General features: G+C 45.3%; 1 protein-coding gene across 3 annotated transcripts in view; it reads right to left on the minus strand.

The window, feature by feature from the left end:
• The window catches only part of LOC126354686 (collagen alpha-1(XVIII) chain-like), a 2,024,079-nt gene that overhangs the window by 735,773 nt on the left and 1,266,799 nt on the right, over window positions 1-21,507 (minus strand). The window lies entirely within an intron of this gene.

Genomic DNA, 21,507 nt, shown 5'->3' on the forward strand with positions numbered 1-21,507 from the left:
AATCAAACAGCACAGCTCTGAATGCGTCGATGTCTTCCTTCAATCCGACATGGTGGGGATGGCTAAAAATGGTTCAAATGGCTCTGAGCACCATGGGACTTAACTTCTGAGGTCATCATTCGCCTACATCTTATAACTACTTAAACGTAACTAACCTAAGGACATCACACAAATCCATATCCGAGGCAGGATTCGAACCTGCGACCGTAGCGGTCGCGCGGTTCCAGACTGTAGCGCCTACAACTGCTCGGCCACCCCGCCGGCCCTGGTGGGGATACCAAGCGCTAGACAAGTACTCGAGAATAGATCAAACAAGTGTTTTTTACGTGATTTCCTTTACAGATGAGCTACACTCTTCTATAATTCTCCCAACAAAACGGAGTCGACCATTTCCTACAACCAGCCCTACAAGTTCGTTACATTTTACGTCGCTTTGCAACGTTACGGTTTGATATTTAACCATCGTCACAATGTGTAGTACGACACCACCAATACTCTATTGGAACACTACAGTAAGGGTTTTCTTCTACTCATCTGGATTAATTAACATTTTTCCTCATTCAGAGCAAGCTGTCATTCATCGCACCAAATACAAATTCTGCTGAAGTCATCATGTGCCCTTATACATTTACTCTCAAAGACAACGTTTCTGCGTTCAGTACAGCGTCTTCAGCAAACAGTCGCATTTTGGTTCCTCGTCATATCCGACAGATAATTTATGTGTATAGAGAGTAAGAGCAGTCCTATTAGACTTCTGTGGGGTATTCACGGCGATGCCGTTGTCTCTGATGAACAATCGCTGTGCACGTTAACGTACTGGGTTCTGTCACTTAAAAGGCTTCATCTGAGAAACTATTGGATATGCTCGGACCTTCAATAACAGTCGCACTGTGGCAAACGCCTTACGCAAATCTAGGCATACGGAAGCCATTTACCGTTCATCCACGATTCAGCAAACTTAGAATATGGTCAAGCAAATGTGCGAATAATGACTTTCTACTAGGGTAGCGATATTTTTTAAGAAAATATAGTCTAACACATGCCTAGGTTAGTTCCTGTTTAAGGGAAAGCACAATTCATTGTGAGCCGTGCTAAAAATTTGCTGTTTTGAAGAGTGCGCCGCAGCGTGTAGTGTGAAACAGTCGCCCTCCGCTGTGGCAATCACAGCTTTGGTGTCTCCCTCTGGTGGGAAAGGGGAAAGGTTGCCTGTTCACGTGCAATTAAGGGCGCTATGAGCTCGCCAGTGGGATTCAGTTGGTGTCAGTCTGGGCGAGTCTGGAGTCAGTCTGGGGTCAGTCTCTCGTCCCCAGCTTGCTAGTCTGACTCTCGTCCGAATTTGTGGCGCAGTGAGAAAACTCAACGAGTGGTCGCCAGGTCGGGGTCTTAGTTCCTGCATCTGAGTCAGCGCGTTAGGCCTCGAGTCTGCTCGAGTTGCTCAGGCAACGGTCATCGGCGGTTGGACCGATCGGTTGTTCGATCGTGCTCTGAGACACAAAATGACTTGTCCGTCTTGAGCGTCGGCACATGTGAGGTCGTCACGTGAGTCCAGTGGGCCGCGCCGTATAGCGAGGGGTAGTCGCTTCGCGGCCGACACGAGAGCAACAGGAGTCAACCCACGACATCGGTCTGGCCGGTGCGAGCTGCGACACCGTGAGACGGGAGATCGGCGCGCCTTCTTGCGTCCGTTGAAGCGGCTGGCAGCGGACGGTTCAGGAGAGCGTTTTGGGGGGTGCTGCGCAAGGTATTCGCCAGAAATGGCAGTTTATTAGAAGTGATTGGCGATATGTTGTTTCATTTACTTGTTAAATTCTAGTTGTTTTCTTGGTGAGGTCACCAGCCACTTTGTTTTGGGGTTGTTGCAACATTGTTCTCCGTTTGCCCACCCGCGGGAAGGTGGTTATTTATGAATTGGGTGGTACGTTTTCCCCTTGTGGAGTAGCGGAAGGTCAGAGCAACCTGCGGCTCGGGTTGTTCGGTAATCTCCCTATGAATCTGCCGTACGTTAATAGCTGCCTCTGTCATGTTTGTCGGATTCGGTGTGTTAACGACTTTATTGTTTTAAGTGTAACGGCCTAATTCCTGAAATATGTTTTTATCTTGCCTGTCATCTTGAGAGGCGGTATATGTGTACTGTAGAGCATGTTTGGCCAACGTTGTATAATTTTATGTAAGATTGCATTTCATAGGCTTTTACTTAAATGGTCATTTTAGTATATAAAGTTGCCACCTTTCCACAGTAAGACTTTTCTTGGAAGTTAAATTCAAGTTGCACCTTCGGTAGCAAGTTTAATCTTTTAATTTTAGTGTTTTCTACCATTTCCATCCCTCCTGCGGGGTGCATAGTTTGTGTGCTTGTGTGAATTGTTAAAACTTTTACTTTAAGGTAATCTGGTGTGTTCCAGATGTGCGCCAGTGTAGTCTTTCAGAGGTTGTTGTGAGCGGTCGTGACTACGGCCGTGTCAAAAGGGAGCGGCAAGGTTCTCAGCACGAAACCTCATACACTCAAAAATTTGCTTCTTTCTGCCTCTGAAGAAATTGCAACTTGATATTTAGAGGGTACTTTCTGCTTATAATTTTAAATCTGTTTAAAGAAAAAAAGCTTTTAGGAATAAAATTCCCATGTGTTAAAAGCTAATTCATTTTGATTTCATCAGTTACTCCCTGACAACTACTTCCAGGCTCACATAGTGTGATTAAATGTGTTAATGTTCTTGATCAATCGCTAGTAAATAAAGTAAATTCTTAAGAAATGTTTTAAAAGTAAATTCACGGTTCAGATTGTAGAAGAAATTCGGAGGGACACTGTATCATCCCCAACGAGAAGAAATTTCGACAGGATGCACTAATGTTCTAGGAATATGTTGATGTAGTCTGTTGAAATCTAATTCTGTCCAATAGGAGTCATATACTTATAGTATATGAAGATCAATTCCGCAACATCATTTAAAAGTCTTTTTTGAATGATATTGTTATAGGATTGTTTTCTCGAACGGTCCCGCAGTGTATGCAAATTCGCATAATCTCATATTAAATCCCACCTCGACCTGAATAATTAACTGCAATCGGAGAAAGCTTTGAATATTAAATGTAAAAGTGACTGTCAGATTTCGTAATAACCTAAAACGGATTTACGTGCCGGCTGGTGTAATATGAAAGACATCCGGAGGCAGGGTGGCCGGCACGGGTGCGTGCTGCTGAGGAGGCCAGCGCCACCAGACGAGCCGCGCTGCAAGCGTTGTACAAATAGAGGCGGAGAAGGGTTTCCAGTGAGGGGCCCTACTGTTTGGCGAGCCTAGATAGCTGAATTTTGGGTATCTGTACTTTGCAGGTGGGTAGGGTATCCGAGCTAGGACCGTGAAAAGCGAGAGACGCCGCCGAATGCGTAGCTATTGTAGTGTCGCGGAATAGTAAAGAGTTGGAAACGTGGAATATTCTCCAAAGTTTCGTTGCCTATGCAGAGAACCAGAGGCAGTACGTTAGCCAAGAGGTAAGAGTACTGCACATACAGGTATATCGGAATGTGTCATCACGCAGGGGCAGTGGCCGGGTTACTCACAACAGGCGAGAGAGAACTGCTTAGCACGCAGGTTTGTTTTAGAAGGAGACTTTCGTAGAGTGCAAGACAGAGGTGTAGCGTCAGTTGTACTGCATTTCACAACTTTGCGGAAGTCTGTCGCAACATCACGTAAGGTGCGAGTACCACAGATAAATCAGCGGTATAAGTGGAACGAATGCGTTCATTACAAGTGAGCATGACGTCAGGACGTCGCTCGTGCTTCCTTTAAATACGCCAGCTTCGATAGCAACAAGGCACTCGCAGTTAGACTTGCAGTTAGATGTGTACTGGGTCGCTGCGTAGCGCTCAGCTCGGCGATCGACATGGTAATCTTTATTAAGGAGATGTTGCAGTAAGGGCGGCCCATCCAGCAGCAGACGTGAGGGGACAGTACCAGCTCTGGCCCTATTTGCAGCCGCTGTCAATCATCAACCCAGGATTAGCAGACATCGCGGCAGACTCGCTCGCCGCCAATGCTGGCCACATCAGTGAGGCGGCGTCGAGATCGTGCGGGGCCTAGGCCCTGTGCATCCGCCGTCACAACCGGGTGAGCCGACGACGCCGGGGGACTGCAGCCCGTTCCGCCCGTCCACCGCGGACGAGCCACCGGGAGGGGTAGGGAAGAAGACGGTGTAGGATAGAGAACACTCCGCACTACGAGAACGCTTCTCGTGCCGACAGCGCCGGGACTCCAACCCGGAGCCTCCTACGCGCAGCGGCTTGCTGTGCGCTGCCGAGCCGCTGACCGAACAGCCGGGCGCCGCCAGCTGCGCGTGGCCGAAGTAAGGGCATTCCTCCGCTACGTCACAGCACGCGGCGCTGTGCTAGCAAGCCTGGTGCTGCCCAGAGCTGGTGTCATCGCTACGAGTCAGCGAGGACTCTGGGAAGGTCGTTGATATCACCAAGCGCAGCCAGCCTGTGCTACGCGGGCCACATTGTATTCGGCAGGAATAAAAGTGTCATGAATTAATAATGTTTCTTTGGCGTTTCTGACGCGTCAACAGTCATTTCCTAGCACCTTGTCAACTGGAGATGTCACCGCTCGGCCTCCAGTCCACCGTAGGCTACCGGGACCATTGGGGCGCCTACATTTTTTTTTTAATGGTTTACGGATGTAAACTTCTTCTGCACAGATAGAGAGCACAACGGTGCGTGAAGAGAAATGCCTCACTGGACGGGGAGAGATACAGAAATAATGGGAAACGACATTTTTGAGATGAGAACAGTAAAACAAGGATTATTGGTTAACCAAGTGGAACATAAACCCAGCGAAGGGGATGCTATCTCTCTAAGAAGAACTGTGATTGATCGGAAATTGGAATATTCAGAGCCGAGCCAAGCAGATTAAGCTTACACTAAAAACACGGCAGTCACGCAGAAATCGCTTTATTTCATAACTTCATAGCTTCAACTACCGATCCGCCATTTTGGTCAGTTTCAGCCATCAGTTGATCTCAAGCCTTTGGGGGACATGGAAAATACACTCCTGGAAATGGAAAAAAGAACACATTGACACCGATGTGTCAAACCCACCATACTTGCTCCGGACACTGCGAGAGGGCTGTACAAGCAATGATCACACGCACGGCACAGCGGACACACCAGGAACCGCGGTGTTGGCCGTCGAATGGCGCTAGCCGCGCAGCATTTGTGCACCGTCGCCGTCAGTGTCAGCCAGTTTGCCGTGGCATACGGAGCTCCATCGCAGTCTTTAACACTGGTAGCATGCCGCGACAGCGTGGACGTGAACCGTATGTGCAGTTGACGGACTTTGAGCGAGGGCGTATAGTGGTCATGCGGGAGGCCGGGTGGACGTACCGCCGAATTGCTCAACACGTGGGGCGTGAGGTCTCCACAGTACATCGATGTTGTCGCCAGTGGTCGGCGGAAGGTGCACGTGCCCGTCGACCTGGGACCGGACCGCAGCGACGCACGGATTCACGCCAAGACCGTAGGATCCTACGCAGTGCCGTAGGGGGCCGCACCGCCACTTCCCAGCAAATTAGGGACACTGTTGCTCCTGGGGTATCGGCGAGGACCATTCGCAACCGTCTCCATGAAGCTGGGCTGCGGTCCCGCACACCGTTAGGCCGTCTTCCGCTAACGCCCCAACATCGTGCAGCCCGCCTCCTGTGGTGTCGCGACAGGCGTGAATGGAGGGACGAATGGAGACGTGTCGTCTTCAGCGATGAGAGTCGCTTCTGCCTTGGTGCCAATGATGGTCGTATGCGTGTTTGGCGCCGTGCAGGTGAGCGCCACAATCAGGAATGCATACGACCGAGGCACACAGGGCCAACACCCGGCATCATGGTGTGTGGAGCGATCTGCTACACTGGCCGTACACCTCTGGTGATCGTCGAGGGGACACTGAATAGTGCACGGTACATCCAAACCGTCATCGAACCCATCGTTCTACCATTCCTAGAGTGGCAAGGGAACTTGCTGTTCCAACAGGACAATGCACGTCCGCATGTATCCCGTGCCACCCAACGTGCTCTAGAAGGTGTAAGTCAACTACCCTGGCCACCAAGATCTCCGGATCTGTCCCCCATTGAGCATGTTTGGGACTGAAGCGTCGTCTCACGCGGTCTGCACGTCCAGCACGATTGCTGGTCCAACTGAGGCGCCAGGTGGAAATGGCATGGCAAGCCGTTCCACAGGACTACATCCAGCATCTCTACGATCGTCTCCATGGGAGAATAGCAGCCTGCATTGCTGCGAAAGGTGGATATACACTGTACTAGTGCCGACATTGTGCATGCTCTGATGCCTGTGTCTATGTGCCTGTGGTTCTGTCAGTGTGATCATGTGATGTATCTGACCCCAGGAATGTGTCAATAAAGTTTCCCCTTCCTGGGACAATGAATTCACGGTGTTCTTATTTCAATTTCCAGTAGTGTATTCGGGTCTCCCGACATTTAGCGGCAGGTGAGGCCCGCTGGCGCTACCGCTGACTGATGACGCAGTACTCCAACACTGCGTGATTACGGTGAAACCAAACCGGTTCCACGTGAGATGTAGCGAGTTTATGATAGTACCATCTCAGAACGTCACTCTGAAATTTTCCATTGTGAAGCCATAAACAGTTTGCCCGCAAAATCTACAGCACGTGTTATATGTTACCTCGATAGCCCTACGTATTACCTTCAGTAAGTACGTTCTACATGAATCATTTTAGATTATGTACTTAAGGGATTATTCTAAATCCCCCTACTCGAGACTCTCATATACGATTTATCAGATTTGCATTGCCACAGGTTGTCACTATTACGTATGAAGCATTAAGTATTTAAAGGTTCATTTGACACTAAACGTAAATTCACTTACCTCTGATATGCAATTAAATTGAAGTAACGACGACACATACATCATTCCACTCCCCCCGAAAGTTTTAGCAATATGAAAATTTAGTTCTTTTAAATAGAAAACATGTTTGGGTTATTAATATATTCGCTGGTTGGTGATGGCGTAGTGTGAAATTAAACTCGCTAGTTCAAATGTCGCTAGCGACATACTTACTCACTTTTATTTCAGTTCAATGTTTATTAACAAATGGAAATTTTACTTGGCAATTACTGGATCACAATATTCAATAAAAGTAACATACTTTTATTTTTAATTGCTGTTTTGTTGAGGACGCCGCTATTCATAATAAATTATTTGGGAAAAATTCGGAATGTCAAGTAGGGAAAAAATATTTTTTACTTCTGTTACTAAAGAGTATTATTGATGTATATAAATTCTTTATTTTACAAGATGGCATTTCACTGTTTGTATCAAATTTTAATTTACTTTTGTTTGATCAGTAATTAATGACCAGGATTGAGGAGGTGAAGATCGGAGGATGTTGCTGACACTCAAGAACAGAAAGCTAAACGGGACGGCATACTTTGAAACGAGACTACATTTTAGTGCAGGCAAATGATGGTTTTAATCCGGGGAAGAGAGGGAAGAATAGAAGAAAACATCAGATGACGTCAGTAGACCACAGACATTGCACCAAAGTGTGACGAGAGAGACAGGAGCGCTATGAAGTCTAAACCTGGAGATAACGAAATGTTATACATAAAAGAAAAAAAAATTACTACTAGCGAGATTCAAACCAAAAATGCCACGATTACAGGTACTAGCATATCATGCTACGCAGTCAGTTGCCGATGGGACTGATGACCTTAGCTGTTTAGTCCCCCCTTAAACATCCCAACAATCCCCCAGTTGCCGATAAATACTTAATAATCTGTAAATGTCTTATTCGCTTCATCGACTGACATTTTCTTCGCCCGACTATAACAGTTCTTTTATTTTTACTCTGTTTCTCACAGTATGCCACGTTTATGTGCACTCTGCATGAAGTTGCTTTCTGTTTACTTTCACTCTCTTGCCATTGTCAAGCAATTACGTACAGTATCTATCTGTCGGAAGTAAATAAATGGTTATGAAATAATGTTGTCTGAGCAGTGTCATAAAGTTTGTTGCATCGTCATTTCGTCGTCAATGTGCACACGTATTTCGCATTGCTAAGTATGAAACTACTGTCCACCCGAGAAAATCTGATCAGTACGACCTTTGTTGAGACTATCTATACAGCGCTGCACGCACAAGGCAAGCGCTGCCAACTCGAGCGATGGCGCGGTAAGCAGCGAGTGACGACCAGCGTGCTCTCGGCGCCCCGGCACGTGGCGTACGAGTTTTAGCCGAGAGCGAGGATGGACCTAGGAAGTGGGAGCTGCGGCTGCCGCAGAGCTGAGGCAGACCCAGGCTGTGGCGCCGCCAGGTTACGGCTGGGCGCCGACCGACCGGTTCAGACGCCTCTGCTGGCCATAGCTGCTGGGCCTGGCTATCGCAGGCCTCAGCGTGATGGAGGGGCTGCTGCTCAAACACTATCTCTACATTTGTACACTTGTCCGAGTGCGGGACCTCGCAGACGGTTCAAATGGCTCTGAGCACTATAGGACTTAACGTCTGAGGTCATCAGTCCCCTAGACTCAGAACTACTTCGAACTAACTAAGGTAAGGACATCACACACATCCATGCCCGAGGCAGGATTCGAACCTGTTGCCGTAGCAGCAGCGCGGTTCCGGACTGAAGCGCCTAGAACCTGTCGGCCACGGCAGCCATACGAACTCGCAGAACAACCGACACGAAAGCTTTGAAAATCCTATCAGTTGCGTAGCAAGCTCAGAGCGATGTGAAAGCAAGAGTGTGGCCTGCTGTTAGTGCAACATACATTGTAGGAACGACCTTTTTCCATCGAAATGTAGCTTCCGATACGAATGTATCTGAACTGAACCGGCACTTCACGTTGCTTACAACGATAATTGAACCACAGATGAAACAGAGACTCCTCAATTACTTCATGACGGTAAACAAATGTAGCCACGAAAATTTCTATCTGAAGCAGATCATCGTTAAAAAAGCCATCATGCGTATCAGGTCAATATCTGAACTGTGATGACACCACAGTCCAAGTGATGAAGCTTATCACTTCTGCCCAATATAAGAGATATCTCCAAGTACTTCTAAACCACAAGTGTTTCCCCTGAGACCTGAAAACATGGCTAGTTAAGCCGATACTGGAAAGGATGTCGGTAGAGCAACCTCCGTTTACAAACCTGCTTGGATTCTTCCCGCACTGTCTAGGACCGTGGAAGTACCGTACATCGGTCAAAAAATACATTGGAACTTAACAAACAAGCTTTCTGTGCGTTTGTTAACGTCACAGTGCCTATGTAAGTACACTACTGACCATTAAAATTGCTACACCAAGAAGAAATGCAGATGGTAAACGGGTATTCATTGGACAAATATATTATACTACAACTGAAATGTGATTGCATTTTCACGCAATTTGGGTTCATAGGTCCTGACAAACCAGTACCCAGGTCAACCACCTCTTGCCATAATAACGGCCTTGATGCGCCTGGCCATTGAATCAAATAGAGCTTGGATGGCGTGTACAAGTACAGCTGTTCATGCAGTTCCAACATGATACCACAGTTCATTAAGGGTAGTGACTGGCGTGTTGTGACGAGCTAGTTGCTCGGCCACCATTGACCAGACGTTTTCAATTGGTGAGAGATCTGGAGAATGTGCTGGCAAGGCAGCAGTCGAACACTTTCTGTGTCCAGAAAGGCCCGTACAGGACTTGCAACATGTGGTCGTGCATTATCCTGCTGAAATGTAGGGTTTCACAGGGGTCGAATGAGGGGTAGAGCCAGGGGTCGTAACACATCTGAAATGTAACGTCCACTACTCAAAGTGCCGTCAATGCGAACAAGAGGTGTCCGAGATGTGTAACCAATGGCACCCCATACCATCAAGCCGAGTGATACGCCAACTGAGAGATGACCAATACAAGCCTCCAACGTGCGTTCACCGCGAAGTCGCGAAACACGGCTACGACCATCACGATGCTGTACACAGAACCTGGATTCATCCGAAAAAATTACTTTTTGCCATTCGTGCACCCAGGTTCGTCGTTGAGTAGACCATCGCAGGCGCTCCTGTCTGTGATCCAGTGTCAAGGGTAACCGCAGCCACGGTCTCCGAGCTGATAGTCCATGCTGCTGCAAACGTCATCGAACTGTTCGTGCATATGGTTGTTGTCTTGAAAACGTCCCCATCTGTTGACTCAGGCATCGAGACGTGGCTGCACGATCTGTTAGAGCCATGCAGATAAGATGCCTATCATCTCGACTGCTAGTAATACGAGGCCGTTGGGACCCAGCACGGCGTTCTGTATTACCGTCCTGAACCCACCGATTCCATATTCTGCTAACAGTCATTGGATCTCGACCAACGCGAGCAGCAATGTCGCGATACGATAACCGTAATCGCGATAGGCTACAATCCGACCTTTATCAAAGACGGAAACTTGATGGTACGCATTTCTCCTCCTTAGACGAGGCATTACAACAACGTTTGACCAGGCAACGCCGGTCATTTGCTGTTTGTGTGTGAGAAATCGGGTGCAAAATTTCCTCATCTCAATACGTTGTAGGTGTCGCCACTGGCACCAGCGTTGTGTGAATGCTCTGAAAAGCTAATCATTTGCATATCACAGCATCATCTTCCTGTCGGTTAAATTTCGCGTCTGTAGCACGTCATCTTCGTGGTGTAGCAATTTACTGGCCGGTAGTGTATGTTAATACAAGTAGTCAAATAACTTAATCTTGCTATGATTTATATATTTGGGGCCATTTCATTTTGTACACAAAACACTTGACAATGAACACAAGTTGAAAGCAGTAACGTAAATAAATGGAAAGAATTGCAGTTCGAGTGTTTTACGAAATTTACTATTGCTGCGGATAATCGCAAATAAAAAAAAATCTGCGCTGTGCTAACCCCGAAGCCAAGTTTTCTGTTAACGCAAACAGCGCTTACTCAGTTCGGCCCGCGCCCTAATTTTCTGTAAGCTTGCCGGTTGCAGGAGCGGAACGTAGAGAGCAGCAAGCCAGGCGAAGCGGACCGGGGGCGGCCACAATGGGGCGGCGCCGCCCCCGGACTCATCGGCGCGGCCCCTCAGGTCAGCGCGTTTTAATCCGAAGGGGAGGCGCTCCGGCGTGGCGTGGCGTGGCCGGCTGGTGCAAAGGTCAGCAGGCGAGGGCGCCGGCGCCGCCACACGGCTCAAAGTAATGTTCAGGATGGATGTCCTAAAATTCGAGTGATGCTTGAGGGAATTAGATTAGGAAGTGAGACACTTGAAGTAGTAAAGGAGTTTTGCTATTTGGGGAGCGAAACCACTGATGGTCGAAGTGCAGAGGATATAAAATGTAGACTGGCAATGGCAAGCAAAGAGTTCCTGAAGAAGAGAAATTTGTTAACATCGAGTATAAATTTAAGTGTCAGTGAAAGTATTTGTATGGAGTGTTGCCATGTATGGAAGTGAAACATGGACGATAAATATATTACACAAGAAGAGAATAGAAGCTTTCGAAATGTGGTGCTACAGAAGAATGCTGAAGATTAAATGGGCAGATCACATAACTAATGAGGAGGTATTGAATACGATTGGGGAGAAGAGAAGGTTGTGGCACAACTTGACTAGAAGAAGGGATCGATTGGTAGGACATGTTCTGAGGCATCATCAAGGGATCACCAATTTAGCAATGGAGCGCAGCGTGGAGGGTAAAAATCGTAGAGGGAGACCAAGAGATGAGTACACTAAGCAGATTCAGAAGGATGTAAGTTGCAGTAGGTACTGGGAGATGAACAACCTTGCACAGGATAGAGTAGCATGGAGAGCTGCATCAAAGCAGTCTCAAGACTGAAGACCACAACAACAACAACAACAACAACAACAACATACTAAAAAGTTCAACTTACATTACAAGTTAAGAATTTTCTCTTTTTCAGAAGCACCTTCTCTGTTATCACCTACTCTGAACGTCGCGTTTCCTGATGCAATTACGTCAACTGTGTCTAATTGTCACGGTTCTGTTTTTGTTAGTGTTCGTCTTACAAGTAGATTATCCATTCAGTTCAGCAATTGTTCCTATCCTTTGATGTCTTTGACAGTCTTAAGATATTTATTTTTTTTCTCCTCGACTTCAATTTTTTTTTCCAAATTTCTGCTTCGCCTCCTTTGCTGTGTGCGGAATGTGCAGAGGGAATAACACGCGCGATAGGCTCCTGCAATTCCTATCGCTCGACCATTACGACGGCGCTCTCGTTTCTGTGCGGATAACCTTCTGCTCCCAACATTTTACTCCTTCTGCTGTCAGAATTTCACCTACGGTATACGGTGACAAATATTCGCCTCCACGTTCTGTGATCCTCCGACAGGGGACGGCGCGGATGTGAGCCAGGAAACGTCCGCTCGCTGCGTGGCCACGCAGAGCGCGGAGTGTCTGCCGGGGCGCCTCGCCAGCCGCCGCTTCCGGCTCGCGATGGCCGCCACAGCAGCCCGCCAGAGGAAATTGCCCGCTCTCTTCTGCCCTCCCCCCCCCCCCCCCCGACCGGTCTGCCGCTGCCCACCCACCGTCATCTCCTTCCGTGGGGAAAACTCCCCACTGTACGACCGCGCTCTGCTTGTCCGCCTAGTTTCTCTGAGGCGCCCGGCTCAGCACTAAAAGAAACACACCGATGCTTCCCGCGTGGTAACCCTTTAAGGAGGCGAATACTCCCCTCCCTCCCACATACACAAATACCGTGGGTCTGTTCTCTCCCACTTTTTCTCCCCTCCTTTTTTTCTCTCTCTCTTTCTCTGCCGGATACATCATCTGACGACACCGATTCCGTTCGGACAGCTCTCATTGATTCTCGCCCCTTCCACATCCTGCTTTTGTACTCCGCAAGCCACCGAACGGTGTCTCGTGGACGATACAGCCTGCACCACTACAATTCCGCTCCCTCTCCCCCCTCCCCGCCGTGCCTCTCGTTACTCAGCAAGAGAGAGTTGGCACGCCTACTTGTAGACAGTAGTGTCTCCAATTCCTGCGCCTCTGTCATCGTGCCAGACGCTCACTCGTGGACATGGTCTGTATTTACTCCCGTATCTGACCGTGGGCTGTCCACGATGCACAAAGACTATTTCGCAGCCGACGTCCTTCCTATCCGAGCCCCTCTTCAGTCACTAATGACTCCGTCGCGACGGGAGGATAAATTATAATTTCTTTCCTCCTTTCTTCCATTTCGTGACATCCTCAGGCTGTCTAAAAAGCACAAGAAAACTCGTGCAGCTCTCTTTAAAAAGTTTTCTTTCTATTATGTTAATCGAACTACGTTCTCATAATGACCGACAATGTTCAACAGGTGGTTGAACGAGACTCGCCGGCCCGAGTGGCCGTGCGGTTCTAGGCGCTACAGTCTGGAACCGCGTGACCGCTAAGATCGCAGGTTGGAATCCTGCCTCGGGAATGGATGTGTATGGTGTCCTTAGGTTGGTTAGGTTTAATTAGTTTAAAGTTGTAGGCGACTGACGACCTCAGAAGTTGTCGCATAGTGCTCAGAGTCATTTTTGAATGAGACTCTTGAAAGCAGGACTGGAACACTCACTGGAATGGAGCCTGGGGCTCTTGCGCGGCTAACCAGCTTAGCACAGTTACAAGCAAGCCAAGAAGTCCAGCACAGCTCACACCACAGCAGTCAGCAACCATTTATCGCTTCATGGAGGCTCGTTAAAGTGTTTCGTGGCAAATTTATTTTAAGCCTGTTGAATTTATTAGAACTGACAGTGAAATTCAACGTCTCATTGTAATATCTTGATGATGAAAAGAGTGGGGGACAGCTAAGTAAGAAACATTATCCCCTGTCTTTCGACTGTTGCAACGTTATGACTACTGCCGTTTTAGGAAGAAATTTAAATCTCCAAATTTATATTTATTCGCAATTTTATTTGAACGTGAAACATAAAAACACAGAATATCAATAAATATTATTTTGTTTCCCACTAAAAGATCAATGTCTGTTACCGCTTTTCGATTAATGCTAATTCGAAGACAAGCCCTTAAGGTGAAGTCTGCCATAAAGTTTCTGTGGGTGGATTTCGTTCTCATCACTGCTTTAAAAAAATTGTTCAAATGGCTCTGAGCACTATGGGACAACTCAACTCAGAACTACTTAAGCCTAACTAACCTAAGGACACCACATACATCCATGCCCGAGGCCGGATTCGAACCTGCGACCGTAGCGGTCGCACGGTTCCAATCTGAAGCGCCTAGAACCGCTCTGCCACAGCGGCCGGCCTGCGTAAAAAATCGGCATGTACATGTAAGTCTTAACATCGACATAATCGTAGCTACTGACTTGTAATATCGCGAAAATTTACTTTGGCTAAACGTAAGTATACGTGATTAATTTTGTTATGAAACTACTCACACAAACCTCAGAGTGTAGGTATATTTCTAGCTGTAGCAAAGTTACCACACTGTCAAACTGCACAAACCTCTCGAACCTGAAAAGCTGTATCGTGACTTGATGTATATGTAAATTCATTTGTTGAGTGTTCTTTCTGAAAACAAAAATGTATTTTCATACCGAAAATGTTAAGAAAATTATAGAGACGTTTTTTTCTATTCTCCCGTATGATGAATACTTTGTTACTCATATTGCTTAAGAGCAGAGTTGGTTTTTTTCTTCTCTTTTATTTTAATTTCTGCATTTCGCCTCCTAGTTGTTCGTCTTGCAACTGACCATAATATTTTGCATGGAAATCTATTTTAATGCTGTTGTAAACTGAATTTTTTAGCCATTTTCAATTTTTTAAAGCACATTAATACAACAATAAGCTTATCAAGACACCGTCGCATACAACAAACTTAGACTAGGCATGCTGCACTGATACGTAAATGTTCATGTACCCGACCGCTTTGAACTTTCCAACCTGACCATCACGCTACTTTTCATCCCTTTAAAAACACTCTCCAATGTAAGTGGAGACTCCACCCTAAACAAGTCTGCTCGTTCCATCTAAACAATAGAATTGCAAACCAGCAGTTGAATGTCAGCTTCTGCCAACGAAAGGTTAGACGTAATTTCCAGCCTGAATACCTTGGTGTCACGCTAGATAGGCCCCTGAGTATAAAAAACAATTGGAAAAAACAAGCCAAAAACTAAAGACCTGTAACAACATCGTAAAGAAACCAGCTGGTACAACACGGGGTGCCGACGCATCGAGTCTACGTTCTACAGTACTTAGGCTGGTGTACCCAGTTGCCGAATGCTGTGCTCCAGTGTGGCGACATAGTGCCCACGCGAGGAAGCTGGACGTACACCTGAACGAGTCAATGAGGATTATTACGGGCACATTAAAATCCATCCCGATCCCCTGGCTGCACACCATCAGCAATATCCAACCACATCAATTACGACGCCAAGAAGCAATCGATCGAGAATGGAGGGAACTACACCATCCCGACTACCCACAAGACCTCCCAATTCATACAGTTTTAAACAACCCTCCCCAAGACCGCTTAAAATCTCGCAAACCACTGTGGCATAATGGAAGGAACGATAAGAAGTTCGGCGTTAAAGAACAGTGGCCAAAGAGGTGGAATGCTGGAACAATAGCATACCGAGGTATCCATGACCCAACTGACAGCCTACCAGGATCTGCAGAGAAGTGAGTGAACAAGGCTGAGCAGAATAAGAACTGGCCACACCACATGCAAAGCTATGATGCACAAGTGGGGACTCCGAGATTCTCCAGCCAGTGATTGTGGAGCCGAAGAACAAACTGTTCATTGTTAGAGACTGTCCTCAGAGGAAGTATCCTGGACCATATAGTGACTTTATTAATGCTACTCCCTGTGCTGTTAGTTGGCTTTAATCATTAGATATTGAACTACAATTAAATGTATCTGCCTTTCTTAACTTGCAATTATTTCAGTCAAAGTAATCAGTAATATTAGGTGAGTAATTTTCACAATTTAAAAATGTGTATACAATTTGTGCCAAAAAGTAAAATTTAAGTATATGCAAATGTTTAACTAGATATACATGTAAAATTAAACTTTATGTGCATGTCAACGTTTGATGTTGTTGCCATACGATAAATAAAAATAATTAAATAAATTAACCCTAAAACTTCAAGTTAAAAACATTTGATGGCTGTTTCACATCTTTAGAGTGACTACTCTTAGATCCCAAAACTGTTTGGCTGTATTCGAATTGCAAGTCTATCAAAGAAATGTTTGAAATTCCGATTGTGTACGGGGCTGTGGCACACCGAAAGATGGCAAAGATATTTTTGATTTCTATCACCATCAAACAGAACCATCAGTACTCCGACCTTGGCTTAAAATCAAACTGGGAAAAACAAGTTGCAAGATTTCAAGGAAAACTGAAGCGAAAGAACTGGCAACCAGTCGCTGTAAATCAGTTACTTTCCCTGTTGATTGTGTAAATATAAATTCATGGCATACACTGAAATCCTGATCAGTACAGTCAACAGGCTAAAGGAAATAAGCATTAGCTTGCAATCAGCTATTCGTATCACTGCACCACCTCATGACTGTCAGCAGGTTTTTTTTTTTTTTCAGAAAGTTCAAGAAGTAGACTAACCAGTTCTTGAAATTACAAGAAGACTCATACAAGCAGGAAGGCAAAAATGGCGCCGGTGAATTTTAATGGGAGTGTGTCTTGTAGCGACATTCATTTTTGATAAAAACTCAAAATCCATTTTACTATGTTTGTTTTTCTATGAGTGCCAACTTTTTTGCCATAAATATTAACCAACCAGAATAAATTCTTTAGAGGAAGTAGTTTCGATGCATCAATATTACCAAAAATAAATTTTGTTTATTCTATCATTACATTTACGTATTGATAATTAAAGAAAATTTAAGGCTGAAATTTTAAATAAATACTCAAAACGAATTATTAATATGGCTCATGAACTGAATGTACAGAACCGCTGAACTGTGTCTTGTGTACATACGTACAAAAGGCGGCATGCGAAAATTCTAGTGTGAGTAGCAAAAGTTAGCATTCAAGAATACCATTGATAATATTAAAAATTCAAAACCGGAAAACCAGTGAAGCTATGGACTTGCGTACTGCTATATCTTTACATAATAGACGATTTAAGATTTGGTTGCTATCGGCGAAGTAGAAGAAAAATTAAATTTTTGGGTGGTGTCTCCCCTAAAGGACCGCCCAATATGTTCGCATCTAAGGTTACTCCGAAGCTAATAACGGCCATTCCTCTGAAGGCAGCACATTTGTTTTCACTTCTCCTGCGCTACGTAACGACGCCTGACCGTTGACCGCCCCATTTGACTGCGGGCGCCCACAACAAAGGCGGCGAGCGAGCGTGAGCGCTCTTGCTCGCCTAGCTGCATCTAAAACGAGTCTGCTGCAATCTGCTACATGTGTTACTACAAATTGGTGTTAACATATGCGGAAAGTTTGCAAAACTGCAACAAGTAATATTTGGATGATGATTTATTTTGTCTTTGCCAGTTTCATGCTGATCTGGTCATCATCTAGCGGAGGGACAAAGTATAGATTTGCGTGTAAATTGCCGCGTTTCTGCTGCGAAGATTTTGTATTCGATGCAACTCCAGATTTTGATTCTAAGAGCCTCCCAAGGTGAATGCTACGATTATTCCACAGAAAAAGTTTTGCGTTTGAGATCGTCTTGTCAGTCTTCATTAGAGAATATTTCCAAAATTTAAAAAAAGACTTTGTGTCGTTTCCACAGATCACCACGAGAAGGTTCATCCGCCATTAAATCTGTTTACAATATTAACAAAACTGCCAATGGTTACAGTAAACTACTTTTGAATATTTACAAATTTTTCAATGCTTCTGGCGCTTCAGTTGTCACTGCCAATTCTGTGCGTAGGCAACACAAGCCACAAATGATTTTAAGATCACGTTAGTTCGATGTTTCTTTAAAGACTATTCAATTGTTTCGTAAGTCGTCATTGCTGAATTTTTGCTTCTTTTCCTACCAAAGTACAAAATTAGTCGGTCAAAATGGTGTCTGTGGTACTCTTCGCCTTCTACAAGATTTTTCACTGATGGTTAAACATTTGGATGAGCTTTTGATATTAATGTATTTATTCTCCGGTACCATCCTTCTGGTTATTAGTGCGATGACGTCTTCAACTGCGCTTTCCCAGTCCACTTCACATGTGTTCGTTACCGCACCACTGGTTTTGGTTTTCACGGGTGCTGCCCTGAAAACACAGCCAACCATCGTCCAACAGTTACAGGGGAAATGTGCTAGATCATAACACTTTCTTAAGTGACAGCCTATTTCCTCCTTTTCGTTATAGACTGGAAAGAGGTCCCAACATTAAACTTGGTTTCACCACTTTGATTAAAATGATCCAACAATCTCTGTTCCGGGAAAGAAACTCTTAGCTACTTGGACGATGGCAATTTCTGTCCATTATCAGAGATACAGGGGTCGATGTAAGCGCGTTAGTTTTAATGGCTGCAAAAAAAACCGTTCATGTGTTTTTCACGTGTTATTTGGCAGCAAAGCGTAAACAACTGGAATGATTCTTGTTTCTTCCCAAGAACTATTAAGATCGCTGTGGAGTACAAACAACTGCCCAAATTGCATGCTCAAACTCTTGACCGTTCCATCCATAAAGAATGATTCGCAATTTGATAAATATGCTTTTTCCTTTTCGCTGGCAAACAGCAGTATTCTTTCATTATATCTCCCGCTGTCATCTGCAAGTAAAAATTGCTACCACCATTCACCAGTAAATTATTTTCTTGGGAGAATATTTATAGAGAATGTTTGGGGTCTTGTGTAATTCCCATATACTTTCGCTTAATACGATGTAATCATTATTTCACACTTCTGTTGTTGCGGTCTTCAGTCCTGAGACGGGTTTGATGCAGCTCTCCATGCTACTCTATCCTGTGAAAGCTGCTTCATCTCCGAGTACCTACTGCAGCCTACATGCTTCTGCATCTGCTTAGTGTATTCATCTCTTGGTCTCCCTCTACGATTTTTACCCTCCAATGCTAAATTTGTGATCCCTTGATCCCTCAGAACATGCCCTACCAACCGGTCTCTACTTCTTGTCAAGTTGTGCCACAAACTCCTCTTCTCCCCAATTCTATTCAATACCTCCTCATTAGTTATGTGATCCACCCATCTAATCTTCAGTATTCTTCTGTAGCACCACATTTCGAAAGCTTCTATCTCTTCTTGTCGAAACTATTTATCGTCCACGTTTCACGTCCATACATGATTACACTCCACACAAATACTGTCAGAAACGACTTCCTGACACTTAAATCTATACTCGATGTTAACAAATTGCTCGTCTTCAGAAATATTTTCCTTGCCATTGCCAGTCTACATTTTATATCCTCTCTACTTCGACTATCATCAGTTATTTTGCTCCCCAAGTAGCAAAATTCCTTTACTACTTTAAGTGTTTCATTTCCTATTCGAATTCCCTCAGCATCACCCGACTTAATTCGACTACATTCCATTATCCTCGTTTTGCTTTTGTTGATGTTCATCTTATATCCTCATTTCAAGACACTATCCATTCCGTTCAACTGCTCTTCCAAGTCCTCTGATGTGTCTGACAGAATTGCAATGTCATCGGCGAACCTCAAAGTTTTTATTTCTTCTCCATGGATTTTAATACCTACTCCGAAATTTTCTTTTGTTTCCTCCACTGTTTGCTCAATATAGAGATTGAATAACATCAGGGACAGGCTACAACTCTGTCTCACTCCCTTCCCAACCACTGCTTCCCTTTGATGTCTCTCGACTCTTATAACTGCCAACTGGTTTCTGTACAAATTGTAAATAGCTTTTCGCTCTCTGTATTTTACCCCTGCCACCATTAGAGTTTGAAAGAGAGTATTCCAGTCAACATTGTCAAAAGCTTTCTGTAAGTCTACAAATGCTACAAACGTACGTTTGCCTTTCCTTAATCTAGCTTCTAAAGGCGGGTCCACGCTGAGCGCGCCGCGCCCTGCTGTGCTGTGCTGTGCCGCGCTGCTGCAGCCCGCGCACAGCTGTAGCAGAGAGGTGTGCGCCGTCCGCGCCGCTCCGAGGCGCCAACTGTGTTCCAGTTGGAGCGCGCGCATGGTCTGAAGATGGAGAGAGCCGAAGCCCCGTCTGAGCTGAGCGCGCGCAAACGCACCACTTCCTTTGATGTACCGACAACAGCCTGAAAAAGTGCGCGGCGCAGAGCGGTCCGCCGTCCACACTGAGCGCGCACAGCCGCGCACAGACGTTTTGCGCAGCGCAGCGCGGCACGGCGCGCTCAGTGTGGACCCGCCTTAAGATAAGTCGCAGGGTCAGTATTGCCTCAAGTGGTCCGATACTTCTACGGAATCCAAACTGATTTTCCCCAAGTTCGGCTTCTACTAGTTTTTCCAGTCGTCTGTAAAGAATTCTCATTAGTATTTGCAGCTGTGACTTATTAAATTAATAGTTCGGTAATTTTGGCATCTGTCAACACCTGCTTTCTTTGGGATTGGAATTATTATATTCTTCTTGACGTCTGAGGGTATTTCGCCTGTCTCATACATATTTCTCACCAGATGGTAGAGTTTTTTGTCTGGACTGGCTCTCCCAAGGCCGTCAGTAGTTCTAATGGAATGTTGTCTGCTCCGGGGCCTTGTTTCGACTCAGGTCTTTCAGCGCTCTGTCAAACTCTTCACGCAGTATCATATATCCAATTTCATTTTCATCTACATTCTGTTCCATTTCCATAATATTGTCCTCAAGTAAATCGCCCTTGTATAGACCCTCTATATACGGCTTCAATCTTTCTGCTTTGCCTTCTTTGCTTAGAACTGGGTTTCCATCTGAGCTCTTGATATTCATACAAGTGGTTCTCTTTCCTCCAAAGCTCTCTTTAATTTTCCTGTAGGCAGTATCTATCTTATCCCTAGTGAGATAAGCCTCTACATCCTTACATTTGTCCTCTAGCCATCCTACCTTAGCCATTTTGCACTTCCTGTCGATCTCATTTTTGAGACGTTTGTATTCCTTTTTGGCTGCTTCATTTACTGCATTTTTATATTTTCTCCTTTCGTCAATTAAATTCAATATCTCTTCTGTTACCCAAGGATTTCTACTAGCCGTCGTGTTTTTACCTACATGATCCTCTGCTGCCTTCACTACTTCATCCCTCGGAGCTACCCATTATTCTTCTGCTGTATTTCTTTCCCCCATTCTTTTCAATTGTTCCATTATGCTCTCTCTGAAACTCTGTACAACCTCTGGTTTAGTCAGTTTATCCAGGTTCCATTTTTTAAAATTATCACCTTTTTGTAGTTTCTTCAGTTTTAATCTACAGTTCATAACCCACAGATTGTGGTCAGAGTCCACATATGCCCCTGGAAATGTCTTACAATTTAAAACCTGGTTCCTAAATCTCTGTCTTCCTATTATATAATCTACCTGAAACCTGTCAGTATCTGATGTGATGGTAATAATATTACTTACCCTCGGCTGAAGAGCTGACCTACTTTTTCAACATAAACTGATGAAACTGTAGCGTCTGTTTCA

This window comes from Schistocerca gregaria, chromosome 3 (assembly GCF_023897955.1).
Source record: "Schistocerca gregaria isolate iqSchGreg1 chromosome 3, iqSchGreg1.2, whole genome shotgun sequence".
NCBI classification, from domain to species: domain Eukaryota; kingdom Metazoa; phylum Arthropoda; class Insecta; order Orthoptera; family Acrididae; genus Schistocerca; species Schistocerca gregaria.